Here is an 18,736-nt window from a genome sequence, read left to right on the forward strand (position 1 = left end):
CAAGAATGTAAGCCCTATCAACACTGATTATTCTGAGTTGGACCTTGGAAAAATCACTCCTAGGTCTAGTTTTCTCAACTGGAAAATGAAAATGAAAACAGTAGGTCATCCTTACCAGAAATGTTATGTGCCGAAATAAAACCGTATGTAGTAGACCTCCCAGCTTGAAGTTGAATTGAAATCACTCCTGTGACGCAGGCATGTCTGTGCAAGGGGAGTATAGATTTCAGAGCCTATGGTAGACAGAATGGCAGGGACAATGGAACACGGGTCAAGAGTACATGGTTTTTGAATGGACGGAGAAGAGAGCAGAAAGCATCAGAGAGGTGGACCAGAGGGAAGCAGAACAGAAACTGAACCGGTCCTGCAGAGACAGTCTCAGGGCTCACAGCGTCATGGGTACATGACACCATCTATATGCCTCTGAGTTTTTGCATAGCCCCTTTCAAACAACCTTCTTCATGAGTTCCAGTAGATTTTTTTTTTGATAGCTATCACTTCGTTATTTTATGTATCTGTCACCATGAAAAATTCACTTCTTAAACTGATCTACATCAGTTGCTTATAAAGCATCCCTTCAACTAAATGCTCCAGCTTAGTTACTGAGTTTTGATGATGTGTGATTAAACCTTTCTTGAATTCCAGTTGGCCCTCTACCTTTGTGGTCCAATCTAGTTGCATTTCGGTCTATGATACACAGTGAAAATACCTGGTTATAGGAACTATACATGTTCAATCTTACTTTAAACATGGTAAATGAAAACAGTACATCAGTATGGATAAGACCAGGGGCTTTACAATCAAATCTTGGCTTACATTCTGTTTACATGACCCTTGGCAATATTCATAGTTACTAACCCATAGGTCTGTGGTGAAAATGAAATAAAATGATGCTTGTAGAGTACCTGGCAGAGTGCCTAGCACATAGGATCATTAAAAAATTGCTAGCTATCATTTTAAATTTTCTAAGTTAACACTACAGAACGTCTAGTTCAACTGATTCCTCTGATCAAGTTCCTCAAAACATAATGTACTTCACTAAAAATAAATGAATACATAAGCATATGTTTCATAGTTTACAAAAACTACACCTTTGTGAACTAAGGAGGAACGTATACTTGTTAAACCACTGGATGCTCTACATTTTTGCACTATATTGATTTGCCTTGAACCCACTATACTCTAGGTGGACACCTTGGGGGTTCCTACTGTACTTCCTATGGAGAATATGTTGTTTTGCTGACTAATTCTAACCTTTTCATTTCTTCTCCCAATCTTATCCTTTCCAACTTTTCATCAAACTTGCTTCATCAATCATGCTTTCTCATATGCATATCCAAATGTTTTCTTTTTATGGATTGCATTCCTTCAACATATAAAAACTCTAGAGAATTCCCCAAATGAAAAACAACATAACATCTTCCTTCCCCCAAACCCCTCACCCTGATTTCCCAACTCATTTTCAATGCATCTAATTCCTCTCCTTTAAAATCCAGTTTCCTGAAATGAGTTCCCATAAGTGCTGGACCACCACATACATACTGAGCAGTGAGCACGGGGCATCAGCAGAGCAAAGGCACAAAATACCAAGGAGTCCATTACAGCGTATTCATGCAGAGCTGTGCAGTTAGATGATGTACAAGAAAGCTATTCCAACTCTAGAATTCATGTGAATTTTGGGTCATTTTGAAAAATGCAATTGTATTGAAAATAATCTTTAAGAGAGTGGGCTCTATTGTCCTTATGCTTATAGGCACTAAAGGTCTTAACCTGATTTGGGCTCAGTTTTCCACTTATTTCCTCTCCTTTCATTTACCTGTCACATCCCTTAATACAGCTTCTAACCCAAAACAAATCTACTGAAACTGCTTTTGTCAGTATCATTGCCTGCCTTATAACTAACACAGTGGCCATGATCCCTTAATTTAACAATAACTCTTCAGAATGTGGCAGTGTTGACCCCCTCTTCTTGAAATCTTCTATTGCCTTGACCTAACACTCTGTATATCACCTATACTGAAGCTCTCTCCGGTCCCTGAAAGAGTTAGATACTCAGTCTTACTTCCTGCCCTTGGACTTTCACCATTGTGTTTCCAGTGCACATCACAGTACCTGTCACATAGTAATGGCAGGTACCCAGGGAAGATGGATGAACTCATTGTTGAGGGCCTGAATCTCATTATCCATGACACTGTAGCTTATATTACCCTGTTTGACTCCCATGTCTCCACTGATTTTCTGTCATAACTCATCTCCTCCCACCTCCCTAACCTGGTCTTTGCAATTTTCTGGTTTTCTTCTCTAGATTCTATGCCTCAAAACATTTTTGAAGTGAAAATGTATATAGACGTGCAAAAGCCAGTTGTGTTTCTATACACTAACAATTACCAATCTGAAAAGGAAGTTAAGAAAACAATCACAATTACAATACCTGTAGCATTGAAGAGAATAAAATGCTTAAGAATAAATTTAACCAAGGAGGAGAAAGACTTACTACACTGAAAACTACAAAACATTGCTGAAAGGCATTAAAGAAGACACATATAAATGGAAAGACATCCCGTGTTCATGGATTAGAAGACAATATTGTTAAAATGTTCATATTGCCAAAGCAATCTATAGATTCAATGCAATGCCTCTTAAAAATCCTAATGGCATTTTTTTTACAGAAATAGAAAAAAACATATAAAATTTATATGGAACCACAAAGGACCTTAAATAGCCAAAACAATCTTGAGAAAAAAGAACAAAACTAATGGCCTCATACTTCCCGATTTCAAAACATATTACAAAGCTGCAATCAAAACAGTATAGTCCTGGTACAAAGGCATATAGACCAATGGAATAGAATAGAGATCCCAGAAATAAACCCACACCTATACAGTCAACTGATCCTTGATAAGGGTGCCAGGAACACACAGTTGGGATAGGAAATTCTCTTCAATAAATTATACTGGGTAAATTGGATATCCATACGCAAAAGAATGAAATTGGGCGCTCATCTTACACCATATACAAAAATCAACTCAAAATGGATTAAAGAATTAAACATAAGACCTGAAATTAGACAAGCTAGACCACACCAAAGCCAAAAGCTTCTGCACGGCCAAAGAAACAATCAATGGAGTGAATAGGTAACTTACAGAATGGGATAAAATATTTGCAAACCGTGTATCTGATAAGGGTTCATTTCCAAAATACATAAGAAACTCCTACTACTTAATGGTAAAACAAAACACAAATAAATAACCCACTTTTAAAAGAGGCAAAGGGCTTGAAAAGACATTTCTCCAAAGAAGACATACAAATGGCCAACAGGAATATGAAAAAATGTTTAATGTCAGTAATCACCAGGAAAATACAAATCAAAATCACAATGATAACAGGAGATTAGAGCTGTGTTAAGGGCAGAAAAAAAGAAGAAAACACCCATTTCGTAGTGGCCTGAATATTGGTCTGATTGGATATTGGATATTAGTTTTTTTCACTACTGCTTTTGACCTGCAATGAATGACTCCAGCCATACTTTTAGAGGCCACTACAGAGACTTAGAAAATAAACTTATGGCTACCAAAGGGAAGCGGAGGGGATAAATTAGGAGTTTGGGATTAATATACACACACTACTATATATAAAATAGATAATAAGAACCTACTGTATAACACAGGGAACTCTATTCAGTACTCTGTAATAAGCTATATGGGAAAAGAATCTGAAAAAGAATATGATAAATGTATGTGTATAACTGAATCACTTTGCTGTACACCTGAAACTAACACAACATTGTAAATCAACTATACTCCAATATAAAATAAAATTTTTTTTAAAAAGAAGCAACTACAGAGGAAAACTGTCCCTAAAATAAGTAAAGCCTCATCTTATATTTCGGTGGTATTATACCAAAACTGTATTAGAAATATTTCTGGAATATTAAGATACTGCTAACTTTGGAGGAAGGAAAATAATGTTGGCTTTATATTAATAACTCATTGTCCTATATCAGTCAACTCCTTGGCATAATATTAAAAATACCAATAAAAATAAACATTTAGTGGGAAAATTGTTAAAATGGCAAATTTTATATTATATATATTTTACCACAACAAAATAATTAAAGCAAAAACTATTTTTTAAAAAATGAGGTATCACCTCATATCTGTTAGAATGGCCTTATCAGAAAAACAGGAAATAACAAGTGTTGGGGAAGATATGGAGAAAGTGAAACCCTTGTGCGTTGTTGATCAGAATGTAAAATGGTGCAGCTACTATGCAAACAGTACGGCGCTTTCCTCAAAAAATCAAAAATAGAGCTATCACGTGATTCAACAATCCCAATTCTGGGTATCTATCTGTTAGGAAAGGTGGTCTCACGCATACAATCTTTTGACACCCACTCAGCCATATGAATGGGCTTGGGCCTGGCACACTTCCTTACCACGAGATAGAGTCCTCACAGCCTGTGCTGAACTTGTCACCTTATGTGGGAAAACGTTTTCCTATTTCAGACTCGATATGTGCTCCTTACATCATTCTGCTTAAGCATGTGCATCACATGGCACCTTGACAACTCCATGACTATATCTGTCCTCTGTAAGAGGTGAGGACAGGGTCCTTCTGCTGGACCACAGAGGGATGCGTGCAGAACAATTAATCTCCGTCAGCTGAAGGGAGGGACCTGCTGGCCACTGGGGACTGATATCCACCACTGAAGCTGATCTTGCTCTGTCTCTTCTCCATGTGAGTAAAGCATTTTTCCATCCAGTGTTTGACTGCATTATTTTTTGTGGTGACTCCAATACCACGATGCAGTGGTCAGAAGCACTCAGACTTCTACTCCTGATAATAGGCAACAGATGCCGCTTGCTTGACATGATCCAAAAGAATTAAAATCAGGATCTCTAAGAGATATGTGCATGTGCACTCCCATGTTCATTATAGCATTGATTTACCACAGTCAGATTTCATTTGCTAATGGGCAGCCCAATTCTCTGATGTATTTAAATCATCTGGTGCTTTCCATGTTTCTCTGATGGGAAGACTATAAGCAAAATGCACGTGTTTGTATATTTCTAATATCTGCCTGATGGAGCAGTCACTTAGGGCAGCCAGCAGGAGGTAAAATAAGCCAGAAAAAATCCAGGGCCCACCAATATCAACTATGCCAAATTTTTTAAAGCAAGCATTATTTTGAACTCTCTTAAGATAAGAAAAAGGAAAAGAGAGCACCCCAGAATAACATGTTTGAGTTTCATTTTGAATATGAGAAATATGAAATGACTCATTTTTACAATGAAAAATTAAGTTTTTAAAATCACTGTTATAAAATGAGAGTATATAAAAGAGAATGAAGAACAATTAGATGTAGCATAACCCATTCCTGCTTCATCAAATCTGTGATTCAGGCAACAATTAGTAGTCTTTAAAAAATGATTAAAGCATTGATAGGGAAGTACATCTGAGCAAATACTAAGCTCCCCATCCCCCATTAGTTCTAGTATTAAAAAATCTAAAAAAAAAATGTGCTTTCTCAAAATTTATCAAGTGGTCATTAATCTGCCACAAAAGCACCAAGGATTTTGTTGGCTCTGTTACAATAGTAAATTGAAGTGTCTGGAACCACCATGCCTTAGGACTAGAGTGGCCCCCTTGTATCCACGGGTTTTACATCTGTGGATACTGACAGCCGACTGTATTATGTCATTTTACACAAGGGACTTAAGCATTAGTGGATTTTGGTATCAGGGAGTTTCTGGAACCAATCCCACACAGATACCCAGGGATGACGGTATTGCTTTCCCATATGAGTGAAAGAGCTGGAAACCAAAGCCTTGTAAAATCAGCTCAACCTTCTTTTTCTTTTGAAGAACTCCTTCTTTCCACACAAACCCTCTCCTTTGCTCCTATTAATCTGTTGCCCATTCTATTCCTAACTCTGCCATGGCTCTTGCTGATCTCATTTCCTGTAATTTCTTCCACTTAATTTTTGACTCATCCAAATTCTCTTTATTCTTCAACTCTCAGAGCAGTTTCCTATCTTCTATGAACCTTTTCCATTAGTCCATGGAGAAGCCCTTTCCAATGGTCCACCTTGCCCTTTTAAATAAACACTATTTACCTCTTATTTTCTGTTCTTGTTCTTTGATGTGTACTAAAATACCAGAGTGTCTACATTCCTCCAACATTCTTTAAAGCTAGTTTGCACCACCCATCTTATTTTAATTCTTTCTTGCACCCAGTAAATTATACATATACAAGAAGCACTCAGTATTCATTGAAAAATAAAAACAATGAACATGCAAATGAGTGAAAGCAAGTTGAGGCTATTATGTCGACTTTTCTTTGAAGACAGCAAATTAATGTTTACTTCTATTTAGTTACCCATGAAAAGGAGAATTTTTGAAGAATGTAAGTAAAGCAATTACAGCAGAAAAGAGGAAAAATAAATATGGACAACAATTTTGGATACATTTTAGGAAATGATTATGAAGTAAAATGCCACCCAAAGACTAAGTAGAAATAACTTAATATATAAATAAAAATAAAAAGGGAATCCAAGAAAACCACATTTCCAATTATATATCTTTCTTTCCTTTGATTTGAAATGCAAGTAATCTTTAAAATACATACATTTAAACATTTTTTCACACCAGCCAGGGAAGTAAATTTAACAAAGTATAGTAAGTGGTCAGTACATAATTCTAAAAACCATTCAACTTCAATGGCTTCACAGTTCCACTGTCGCCAAGGAATAAAGCAGAAAGAACTCAGCCGCCATTCAAAATATACCTTAATATTACCAATAAGTTGAATATAATTAGAATTACAATTAAATGTTATATCATTTTTAAAAGAAAATTATTTCTTCATCAAGTTTTATAATGACCTTTGGCATAGTACAGTGAAATTGGACCTAAAAATAAAATCTTAAATGAAAAGCTCAGATTAACTAACAATTTTCATACTTAAGAATTTCCCTGTGTATTTTTCTCCAGTGACCTTTCTGATGACAAAGCCTGAAATGACAGTCAATTAAATTTATATCCCAAGGCACACTATAAATTTGTCAGAAACAAAACAAGTGCACTGTGAATTTCATGAAATCAGCTCTGGGTACCAGGGAGCAGAGGTAGAGAAGAGGTGGTGGGTCAGTCCTTGGTGGTCACATTGACATTGACATAATGATGCTTGAATCTGCATGAGGATGAAGGACCAAGAAAGGCCTTCAAAGCTTCCTAATATCAAGCATTTAATTACCCCAATTTATTTCAGTCCCCACAAGCAGAATGTGGCCCTATTCCTAGTCATGAAGCTCACAAATTCACATGTATGTATCTTCTCCTTGATAATTCAGGTGAAGCACAGGCACTGACAAAACGCTCATTACCTTTTCGATGCAGATGAGTATAATACAGGATAGAGGATCTCAGTGTGCATTTTCTTTCAGATTATGACACCATGTCTTACTCTTGGCCAGTTCAAACTCTCATTTCAAGTGGACTGTTCTTCTTTTGTATTTTTTCTCCCTAAACGAGAAAAATTATATAAAATAAACAAAAAATTTCCAGTTTATTTCGATCCTTGTATGAGTGATGTCTAATGATGCCCTCTGTTATGTAAACCAGGTGAAGGTTGCGCTTCCTCATTATTTTTCAGTTACATGAGAACCATGGAATCATACTCTTCGAAGAATAGATGGGTGCCCATTCTTTTGGGGAACTGTTGCCAGGGGAAAATTTGTCTTGACATCATATGAGTCCTTACATTCTAATATATTTAAGTAACCCTATAATGGATGACCCACATCCCCTGTGTTCACCAACACTCTCTGTGCACTAGGGCAATCCCACCTGTGAATTCTTAAGGTAACAGATCAGCTCCGGACACAAACGGAACTGAAAATTGTTCTCCTCTAGACCTGAAAAGATATTTCTCAAAAGCAGGTGCTTATTCTCTTCTTACTTCCTGTGCTAAACACACATTCATTAGTAATTTTATATCACAAAGGTTTTTAAAAGCAGATTCATTGGCAGTAGGAAAGCATTTTGAGAAGTAAAATACCTTTAGAAACTTAAATTTCTCCTTTCTCTATTTTTTAAAGATTTCTCCCACATTTATGTTCAAAATATATTCTTCTTTTCCATTAACATTAAATATTTATCATGATATGAAAACATGACAGTGTATTAGAATGACTAAGTTAAATTTTAAAACCATTAGAAAAAGCAAAAAGTTTTGGTTGCTGTTTTTATGTAAGCGGGGGTAGAAGGAAGCTCTTTAGAAATTACTAAACTGCTTCAAACATAATCTTTTCAAATACAGCGAAAGAGAGATTTGGTTTCAGCATGAAGCCATGTTTTGATTCTGTTTCCTGAAGAAAATAGCTGAGAGTTGTGCGAACTTTTCCTTTCATAATATCTTGACCCGTTTAGAGAAACCCATCTGTTAGAATAGCATGAATCTCTCTGCAAGTCACCATCTCAATCAAGCGGAAAATGACAAAGCTATCAGGATGATCAAAAAAACATGAAAGGGATTTCTGGGATTTAATCAGAAGTGAATATAAAAATACTTGTTCAAGTGGGAACTAATTCAAGTCTGACTCATTTGCTCTCCAACAAGGTAATTATTTGATATCCCATTACGGAGCATCCACAGTTTGCAAAGGACTACTAAGAAAACAAAGACTTAGCTTCGGTCTTTCTTCTCAGAGCTTCACTTGGGAAGAAAGACTTTGATAGTGTCACCACAGTGTCAACTGTCATACTGTTATAACAAAGGTAGTACTTAATATAGAAATAGGGAAGAGAGACTGGTAGAACAGAAGGATGGAAAAGGACCATAAAGGAACATGTGCTACCTTGGGTGTATTTAATTAATGTTGATAGATGGCTATGGAAAAAGATGGGCAAGAAAAAAGGCTTTCCAAACAGAGAGAACTATATTAGAAAAAGTAAGTCAGAATGAGGGGCAGGAGATTTTGATTCTTGGCGTGTGTTTAAAGAGGTTGAGTAGGAGAGTGGGACCAACAGTTGTCTCTTTTGAAAAGATAATGTTGGCAGCAATTTAGAGTTATGATCTCCTAAGTGAAATGTGCACACTCTGGATTGAGATGGGTAGGGTTCAAGAAAATCAACTAGCATTGATTTATTTTTACTTCATATCTGTAATTTCAAATGTGTTGCAATTTATAATGTTCATACTATTTCAGTACAATAGAACATGTCCATAAATTATAAACGTGTATGTTTGGTACATACACCTTCCTTTGACTCTTCAATTTCTGCCGAATACCTCAATTCTGATACTAAAAATAATATTAACATTACCAGTACCAACAACAGCCCTATTTTGTCTTAGTTGAGATCAGACATAACTGATGTAGAAGATGGCTTGGAAAGGAATAGATGGGATCAGGCTGAGTTAGAGAAATGCTACTATTAATCTTAAGCTTTCATTGCTTTGGAGAAGTAGAACTATAAGATACGGTCAGTAACTACATATAATTAAATACGTGGGGAAGTGGAGTCCTTGAGATGATTTCAAGGCTTAAACATGAATCAAACTGGTATGATATGAATCAATAAACAAAATTCAAAAAAGGAAGAAAATCGAGGGAGAAAATATGAATCACTAAATTAAGACTCTCAAAAAACAAATAATCCATATATTCTCTAGTCTGTTCATCATGGTGATTTGCAGGACACAGCAAATTTAATTACCTCAGTGAACAGCATTATGTTTCCATCCAAGGCCCAGCATCTTCTGCTCAAGTAACACAGCTGGATGAAGATAGATAATTCTCAGTGCAATATGTACTGCCAATGGCTTTAACTTTTTCTCATTTCAATTAGTAGATATAGCTGGATATTTCTATTAGGAAATGGGGATGGAATCAGAACCCACCCCAAGTTTACTGTGAGAATTAAATGAGTTATTAATGTAAAACATTTAGGTGAGTCCACAATACAGTGTATTACTAAGGCTCAATACATGTGAGCAATTGTTATCAATAATTATTCACATCCAAACTATGTATGTTGAAATCCTGGTTTCTCTATTTATAAATTTTTTTACCTTCGATAAGTGGAATCGTTTCTAAAACTCAATTCTCTCACTGCATAATGAACATAAAAGTATTATCATTTAAAACTTGGAAAGAAGGCAAAAGGATGACTTTGTGTCATTTTACTGCCATACTGGAGCCCTTTTGAATGGGTCTCCACAAGACAATGACTATTAATTCTAAAGGGGAATCTGCCTTTTTTTTTAAAACTATGTATTTATTAATAATTCAAGTCCAGATTCTAGGAAGTTTCATATTAACTTGTAGAGTTGTTTTGTCTGTTAAAGCTGCCAATGATTTTTGTCTAGTAGAAAAGATAGCCCCCAAACTTAAGGTTGTATTGCCTTGTAGGACACTAAACCAATTTTGTACTATTATTTGGTGATCTTATGCCAGCATTTTTTGTTTCTGTGTTTAAATGTACAGTATATCTTGAATTCTTTTTAACCAACTTTAACATTTTGGGTGTTTTTCTGTCATTAATGGACTAAACGAACATTTACCTGTGCTTACTATATATTTGTTTGAGTTATTATATAAAACATTTTGTTATATAAACTTTATTATATAAAACATTTTATAGGGACGTCCCTGGCGGTCCAGTGGTTAAGACTTCGCCTTCCAGCGCAGGGGGTGCGGGTTCAATCCCTGGTCAGGGACTAAGATCCCACATGCCTCGGGGCCAAAAAATCAAAACATAAAACAGAAGCAGTATTGTAACAAATTCTATAAAGACTTTAAAAATGGTCCACATCAAAAAAAAAAAAATCTTTAAAAATAAATAAATAAAACATTTTATAGAGTATTCTTTTTAATGGCTAGTATTTATTGAGTACTAATTAAATATTATGTACGATTATTAATTGATTAGTTTCTAAAAACAGCAATATGGAATGGGAAAGAGCATCATCCATATATTACAGACAAACTCTGTTTTGTGATCACCAGTCATTGACTAAGTAAATGTCAAAGCTATGGGAAGTGTACCCTGCCCTGTGAATTACCATTCTTCAACTACCTCTATCTCTTGACTAAAGGAACTTAGTACATAATACCACAGAGATAAATTATCCTTTTATCCACCAAAACTTCATGGTTAGCATTTACCACTTTTATTCTTTGAGAGTCTTACTTTATGTTTCATTATTTTCTCACTTGATTTCTCTTTATTCTGTATTCTGGGCCTTAATTCAGCTTATACCATCAGTCATTAAGATGTAATATTTTGACACTGTCTCAGGATCCACATCCCCAAATTTATAATTTTAAAAATCACAAACGATTCACAAAATTCTACAGCTTTTACCTCTACAAAGTGGAAGAAGGTATAAAATAATAGGATATCTAACTTCTGACTCTTCTGCTGTTGCAGTTTCTGACTAAACCTGACTCCCATTTCTCCCCAGTCTGAGATGTACCCTGAACCAGACATCTCTAACCTCACAGGGACTGGGTATCACTATTGTTGTTGCTGTTGTTGTTGTTGGGTTTGAGGCATTTGGAAGAAAGTTGAAGTAAATAAAAGTACATGCACCCTAAATGTATGTATATTAAATATAATACTATTCACATTTTGCTTATACTTAACTTTTTGCATCTTACAGATCAAACATAATTTGAAATTTAAATGACTGTAACAATGAATAAAAATTAAAATTCAAAAATCTCTTCCTTTACTGCCAGTTGATTGTCTAGCATCCCCTATGTCCCTCCAAGATGAGCACATATCACATAACTCTCTGTTTCTGCCAATATTATATTCGCAAAAGAGGGATCCGATGGACTCACTCTCCTGCTCAACATCTTCACAAACACATGATGCCAAGAGACATAATCTGAATCTTTTGCTTCGTTCCATTGGGTAGTACAGTTTGCTCTGTTGGTAACGCCTCTGATATACCCACCTCTCTTGATATGCCCCTAAGAAAGCCTAAACATTCAAGCAATGAGAAATGTTCCAGAGCACCACCTCTTTCGGCAGTAGCTTCTCTCATCCCCTGTTCCAAATCACCTCCCTACTTTAGATTTTTTTCTATCAGTGCTCCAACACTTCAGATAGCTTACCTTGTGTCATAGGCAGAATATGCCTCCCCCCACCAAAAAAAGAGACACCCACTGTGAATATATCACCTTGCATGGCAAAAGGAACTTTCCAGATACCATTAAGCTAAGGATCTTGAGATGGGAGATCATCCTGGATTATCTGGGGGAGTGGGGGAGTGGGGTCCCGATGTAGTCATAAGGGTCATTATAAGATGGAGGCAGAAGGGTCAGAATCAGAGAATGAGATGTGATGACACAAGCAGAGACAGAGAGATCTGAAGATGTTATGCTGCTGACTTTGAAGACGGAGAAAGGGGCCATGAGCCAGAGAGTGCAGGAGAACTGTAGAATCTAGAAATAGCAAGGAAACAGATTTTTCCCCTAGAGCCTCAGAAAGGAACAGAGTCCCACCAACCCATTTTATACTTCTGAATTCCAGAACTTTAAGATAATAAGTTTGTGTTGCTTTAAACCATTAAGTTTGTGGCAATTTGTTACAGCAGAAACAGGAAACTAATACATCTTGTATTGACATGATTAAGTCTTCCCTTCCAAATGGGAAGTTCCCAGATGACAGACTATGGCTCAGTCAATTTTGTTTCCCAAGGACTTCTTTAAAAATAATTAGATCCTCAATTAATATTTATAGAATGGATTACTGTTTCAGAGCAAACAATTTAATAAGTCTCCGCTTGAACAGGATATTTATCCCCAATTTGGTTAGTCTAAAGGGACACCATTTATGATCCTGAATAGTTTCTTATACCTTTTGTTAGGCCAAAAGGATAATTGCCGGGCCCGCCTGGTGGTGCAGTGGTTAAGAATCCACCTGCCAATGCAGGGGACACAGGTTCGAGCCCTGGTCCGGGAAGATCCCACATGCCGCGGAGCAACTAAGGCCGTACGCCACAGCTACTGAGCCTGTGCTCTAGAGCCCGCGAGCCACAACTACTGGAGCCCACGTGCCCCAACTACTAAAGCCCGCGTGCCTAAAGTCTGTGTTCTGCAGCAAGAGAAGGCACCACAATGAGAAGCCCACGCACCACAACAAAGAGTAGACCCCGCTCGCCGCGACTAGAGAAAGCGTGCGCATAGCAACAAAGACCCAACACAGCCAAAAATAAATAAATAAAACAAATTTATTAAAAAAAAAATAATTGCCAAATTTATCCCAGTTCTGGACAGTATGTAGGTTTATTTATGGGCCATGGTATTTAGGTACCAAATGGAAAAACAAAACTCCACATGCCTCTCTGTGATTTTTTTTTTGCAGGAAATAAAATTAAGACATATTTCCACAGTAAATCTAACTGTCTTCTATATTACCAGGTTTAAAAAGGTTATGCACATTAGATATTACATCACTGCTTGAAGTACGTTAGTGCTTTTGAAAACAGCTGCCTACAATCTCCATTCTCATAAAAAGAGCAACCACAGTCTGTGCTTTTTCTAATGGCTTTGAAATGTATGTTAACTTAGAAATTCCGATCCACATTAATGTTTGTGTATCATAATAAAGAGCATTAATGGAAAACATAAAGGGGGGAAAGTCTTTACAAAATAGGGCAGAAGGAGAAACTTAGGTTTCTCAAAGTGTTTTTGGTTTCAAAATGCTTTCCCTTTGGCAATGAATATGGTTTTATAAAAGTTTCATGAGGCAAAATTATTAATAAATATGTGTATTTAGCATACAATGAGAGAAAAGAAAGGAGCCATTGATTTGGAGAAACTTTGCTATATGAGAAAAGTTTTGACCTTTGTATATTGAGCTGACTTCTATGACTTCTCACTGTGGTCTGTCCTACTGTTCACAGAAAGTTGGCGGGCACCGGTGGCATGGGCTAAATGTCAGTGTGTTATCTAAACAGGCCAAATAAAAGGGCGTCTATGGCTTCAAAACTAGCTGTACTCCAGCAACAGTTTTCTGAAATATTGGGTGCACATTTTTTTTCTCAGAAAATGTGATCTCCATCATCCTGGTTCTAACTGGGAACCCTTGTCTGGTTTACAGAGCAGTGAAAATGGAAAACTCATTCTTATAGCAAAGTGCAGATTTATCACTCAAGATACAAGAATGGAAATGTACAGAGAAATGATGATGACGATGATGACGACGACGACTGGTTACTCATTCTTTACTCATTTGGGCAAGGCAAATATGAAGAGAAATTTGATTCCTTGAAATGAAAGGATGAACTGCCCAGCAGCAGGCAGCAAAGAGCAAATTCAGCAAAAGTGTCATTAACATTGCCCTGCATTTTGCCTACATAAAGAGGCAATAAGCATTTCTTAAATGGCTGTTCCTTACCTGAACCATCAGGGAGAGAACATATACGTGCACACCGTGGGCACTCAGTGTCTAGAAATGGGGTTAAGCGCTGCATTTGACTTTCTCAAGGCTGAAGAAAATGAAGATTTTATAAAAAATAACACATGATGTTGGAGATTGGTGGCTATCTTGATCTTCTGCCCTGCTGCAGAGGTGGGCAGCATAACCTCAGGTTCTGTATGAGTAACAAGGCCCCCTCTCAGCCCACTTGCTGGTCACAAGGAGTATGGTGCATTTGTTCTGTGTGTGACAAGTTCACATTTTACCTTGGGATATAAATTTAATGGACAGCATTCAAGATCTTTGTACATGGAAAGGGTGTCTAGGTAAAATACTAGAAGGAAATTCTGAGCCATGAAAATTGCCTGTTGATCTGAGCTAAGTGGTTTCATAGAACCAACCACAGCCTGGAAGCACCTGCTTTCTGTAGAATATATTATTTTTTGTTGTTGTTTTTTAGTTAACTACATCATTCATTTTAAAATATCAAAATATTTTATTTTTTAAATTAAAATAAAATACTTTTAGAAAGTTGAAAATGACCAGGATTGTAGAGTGGGGCCGGGGTGGGGGCGGGGGGGAAGAGACGAGGAATAAAAGAAAACGGTAAGAATCCAGTAGGAAGAATGGGAAGGCAACCTAGTAAGTGAGACTTAATGCAGTTGGGCTTGTGCTAATGAAATACATTTGCAAACCAGGTTTTCACTGGTCTGGCTAGAGAGTGTTTTAAAATGGTAAAACTGGTGTTTTAGTGGCCTAACATTAGTACTGAATAAGGGAAGTGCGATACAACATCTAAATGTTGTACATCACACTGATGAATACACAGGAACTCAATGTGTGTTTTTTAACAAATAAACGGATGAATGAAAGAATATGCAATTTACATTTCAGTTCATTTGAACAATTTATTATGATACATGTAGACATTATTTTGTAAGTTACTAGTTTCCAAAGAATTTGAGTTTTTTAGAATATCTGCTGTTTTATGGGGATAGTAAGATAGAATATTTAAGCACAGTATTGTATCAGGTGAGCGTGGCATCTGATAAACAGACCCAGTTAAAAGTCTTGTTTTCCAAAGTAGAACTGGAAATTATTTTACAGATGCATCATTGCAAATGTATCAGGTAAGTCTTCTATAAATTTTAACTTCTCCTTCTGCTCCTAATTTTTTCAATAATAGTTGAATTAAACTATTATTTACTTTTGTAAAGAAACAGCCTAAAAAATATTTTAAAAATTAAGGTCCTGATGAGTCTTCTCATTATGGGAAATTTTGAAATATAAAGATGTCTTACTACCACATAACCATTATATTTTTGAATTATATCTATCAACCTATCTATCTGCAGTTCCTGGATACGAAACTTTATTCATTTGTGTTCTCTCCTCATAAAGCTATATCAGAGATTCCCTAATACTTTATTAACTGTTCAAAAATTAATTTTACAATTTCCCCAAAATTATCATTAAGAGGTTAAACCTTCCTTGGAATTATCAATATTTTAAAATGAACTTTTTTTAGTTTGCTTTACCAAATCTTTTAGCAGAAAACTAATAAACAAAAACCTCTTTAATTGTATTTAACATTTTAAAATTCCAGGAAGTTTTCGTGTTGATGGTGTATAGCTAAAATCTTCTTTTTTTTTTACTATACTGACATTCTCTAATTTCAAAACTCTTTGGGAGCATTACAGAAAATGAAAGAGGGGAGACCTTCAAGACGGCAGAGGAGTAACACGTGGAGATCACCTTCCTCCCCACAAATATATCAGAAATACATCTACATGTGGAACAACTCCTACAGAACACCTACTGAACGCTGGCAGAAGACAGACCTCCCAAAAGGCAAAAAACTCCCCACGTACCTGGGTAGGGCAAAAGAAAAAAGAAAAAACAGACAAAAGAATAGGGACAGGACCCGCACCAGTGGGAAGGAGCTGTGATGGAGGAAAGATTTCCACACACTAGGAAGCCCCTTCACGGGTGGAGACGGCGGGAGGCAGAGGGGGGAAGCTTCGGAACCACGGAGGAAAGCGCGGCCACAGGGGTGCAGAGGGCCAAGCGGAGAGATTCCCGCACAGAGGATCAGTGCCGACCAGCACTCACCAGCCCGAGAGGCTTGTCTGCTCCCCTGCCGGGGCGGGCGGGGGCTGGGAGCTGAGGCTCGGGCTTCGGAGGTCGGATCCCAGGGAGAGGACTGGGGTTGGCTGCGTGAACACAGCCTGAAGGGGGCTACTGCACCATAGCTAGCGGGGAGGGAGTCCGGGAAAAAGTCTGGACCTGCCTAAGAGGCAAGAGACCATTGTTTCCGGGTGCGCAAGGAGAGGGGATTCAGAGCACTGCCTAAACAAGCTCCAGAGATGGGCGCGAGCCGTGGCTATCAGCGCAGACCCCAGAGACGGGCATGAGACGCTAAGGCTGCTGCAGCCACCAAGAAGCCTGTGTGCAAGCACAGGTCACTATCCACACCTCCCCTCCCGGGAGCCTGTGCAGCCCGCCACTGCCAGGGTCCCATGATCTAGGAACAACTTCCCCAGGAGAACACACAGCATGTCTCATGCTGTTGCAACCTCACACCGGCCTCTGCCACAGCAGGCTCACCCCGCATTCCATACCCCTCCCTCCCCCGAACCCGAGTGAGCAGAGCCCCCTAATCGGCTGCTACTTTAAAGCAGAGGCGGGGCCAAATCCAAAGCTGAACACCAGGAGCTGTGCGAACAAAGAAGAGAAAGGGAAATCTCTCCCAGCAGCCTCAGGAGCGGCAGATTAAATCTCCACAATCAACTTGATGAACCCTGCATCGGTGTAATACCTGAAGAGACAAGAAATCATCCCAAAATTGAGACAGTGGACTTTGGGAGCAACAATATATATATTTTTTTCTTTTTCTCTTTTTGTGAATGTGTATGTGTATGCTTCTTTGTGTGATTTTGTCTGCATAACTTCGCTTTTACCAACTGTCCTAGGGTTCTGTCTGCCCGTTCTTTGTTTCTTCTTTTTTTTTGTATACTTTTTAATGCTTCTTATCATTAGTGGATTTGTTTTTCTGGTTTGGTTGCTCTCTTCTTTCTTTCTTTCTTTTTATTTATTTTTCTTTTTTTATTACTTTTTAAATATTTAATTTTTAATAATTATTTTTATTTTAATAATTTTATTTAATTTTATTTTACTTTATCTATCTATCTTTCTTTCTTTCTGTCTGCCTGCCTTTCTTTCTTTCTTTTTTTCTCCCTTTCCTTCTGAGCCGTGTGGCTGCCAGGGTCTTGGTGCTCCAACCGGGTGTCAGGCCTGTGCCTCTGAGGTGGGAGAGCCCACGTCAGGACACTGGTTCACCAGACACCTCCTGGCTCCACGTAATATCAAACAGGGAAAGCTCTCCCAGAGATCTCCATCTCAACACTAAGACCCAGCTCCACTAAACGACCAGCAAGCTACAGTGCTGGACACCATATGCCAAACAACTAGCAAGACAGGAACACAACCCCACCCATTAGCAAAAAGGCTGCCTAAAATCATGATAAGGTCACAGAAACCCCAAAACACACCACCGGATGCGGTTCTGCCCACAAAAAAAGACAAGATCCAGTCTAATGCACCAGAACACAGGCACTAGACCCCTCCACCAGGAAGCCTACACAACCCACTGAACCAACCTTAGCCACTGGGGGTAGACACCAAAAACAGCTGGAAATATGAACCTGCAGCCTGCGAAAAGGAGACCCCAAACACAGTAAGTTAAGCAAAATGAGGAGACAGAGAAATACACATCAGATGAAGGAGCAAGGTAAAAACCCACCAGACCAAACAAACGAAGATGAAATAGGGAGTCTACCTGAAAAAGAATTCAGAGTAATGATAGTAAAGATGATCCAAAATCTTGGAAATAGAATGGAGAAAATACAAGAAACGTTTAACAAGGACGTAGAAGAACTAAAGAGCAAACAAACAATGATGAACACCACAATAAGCAAAATTAAAAATTCTCTAGAATGAATCAATAGCAGAATAACTCAGGCGGAAGAATGGACAAATGACCTCAAAGATAAAATAGTGGAAATAACTACTGCAGAGCAGAATAAAGAAGAACGAAAAGAATTGAGGACAGTCTCAGAGACCTCTGGGTCAACATTAAACACACCAACATTTGAATTATAGGGGTCCCAGAAGAAGAGAAAAAGAAAGGGACTGAGAAAATATTTGCAGAGATTATAGTTGAAAACTTCTGCAATATGGGAAAGGAAACAGTCAATCAACTCCAGGAAGTGCAGAGAGTCCCATACAGGATAAATCCAAGG

At 37.7% G+C, this 18,736-nt stretch overlaps 1 pseudogene; it reads left to right on the top strand.

Moving 5' to 3' along the window:
• Positions 1-281: 281 nt before the first annotated feature.
• LOC137752353 (glutamate dehydrogenase 1, mitochondrial-like) overlaps positions 282-18,736 on the top strand; it is a 37,370-nt pseudogene continuing 18,915 nt past the window's right edge.

The sequence above is a fragment of the Eschrichtius robustus genome, chromosome 19 (assembly GCF_028021215.1).
Source record: "Eschrichtius robustus isolate mEscRob2 chromosome 19, mEscRob2.pri, whole genome shotgun sequence".
Classification (NCBI taxonomy): domain Eukaryota; kingdom Metazoa; phylum Chordata; class Mammalia; order Artiodactyla; family Eschrichtiidae; genus Eschrichtius; species Eschrichtius robustus.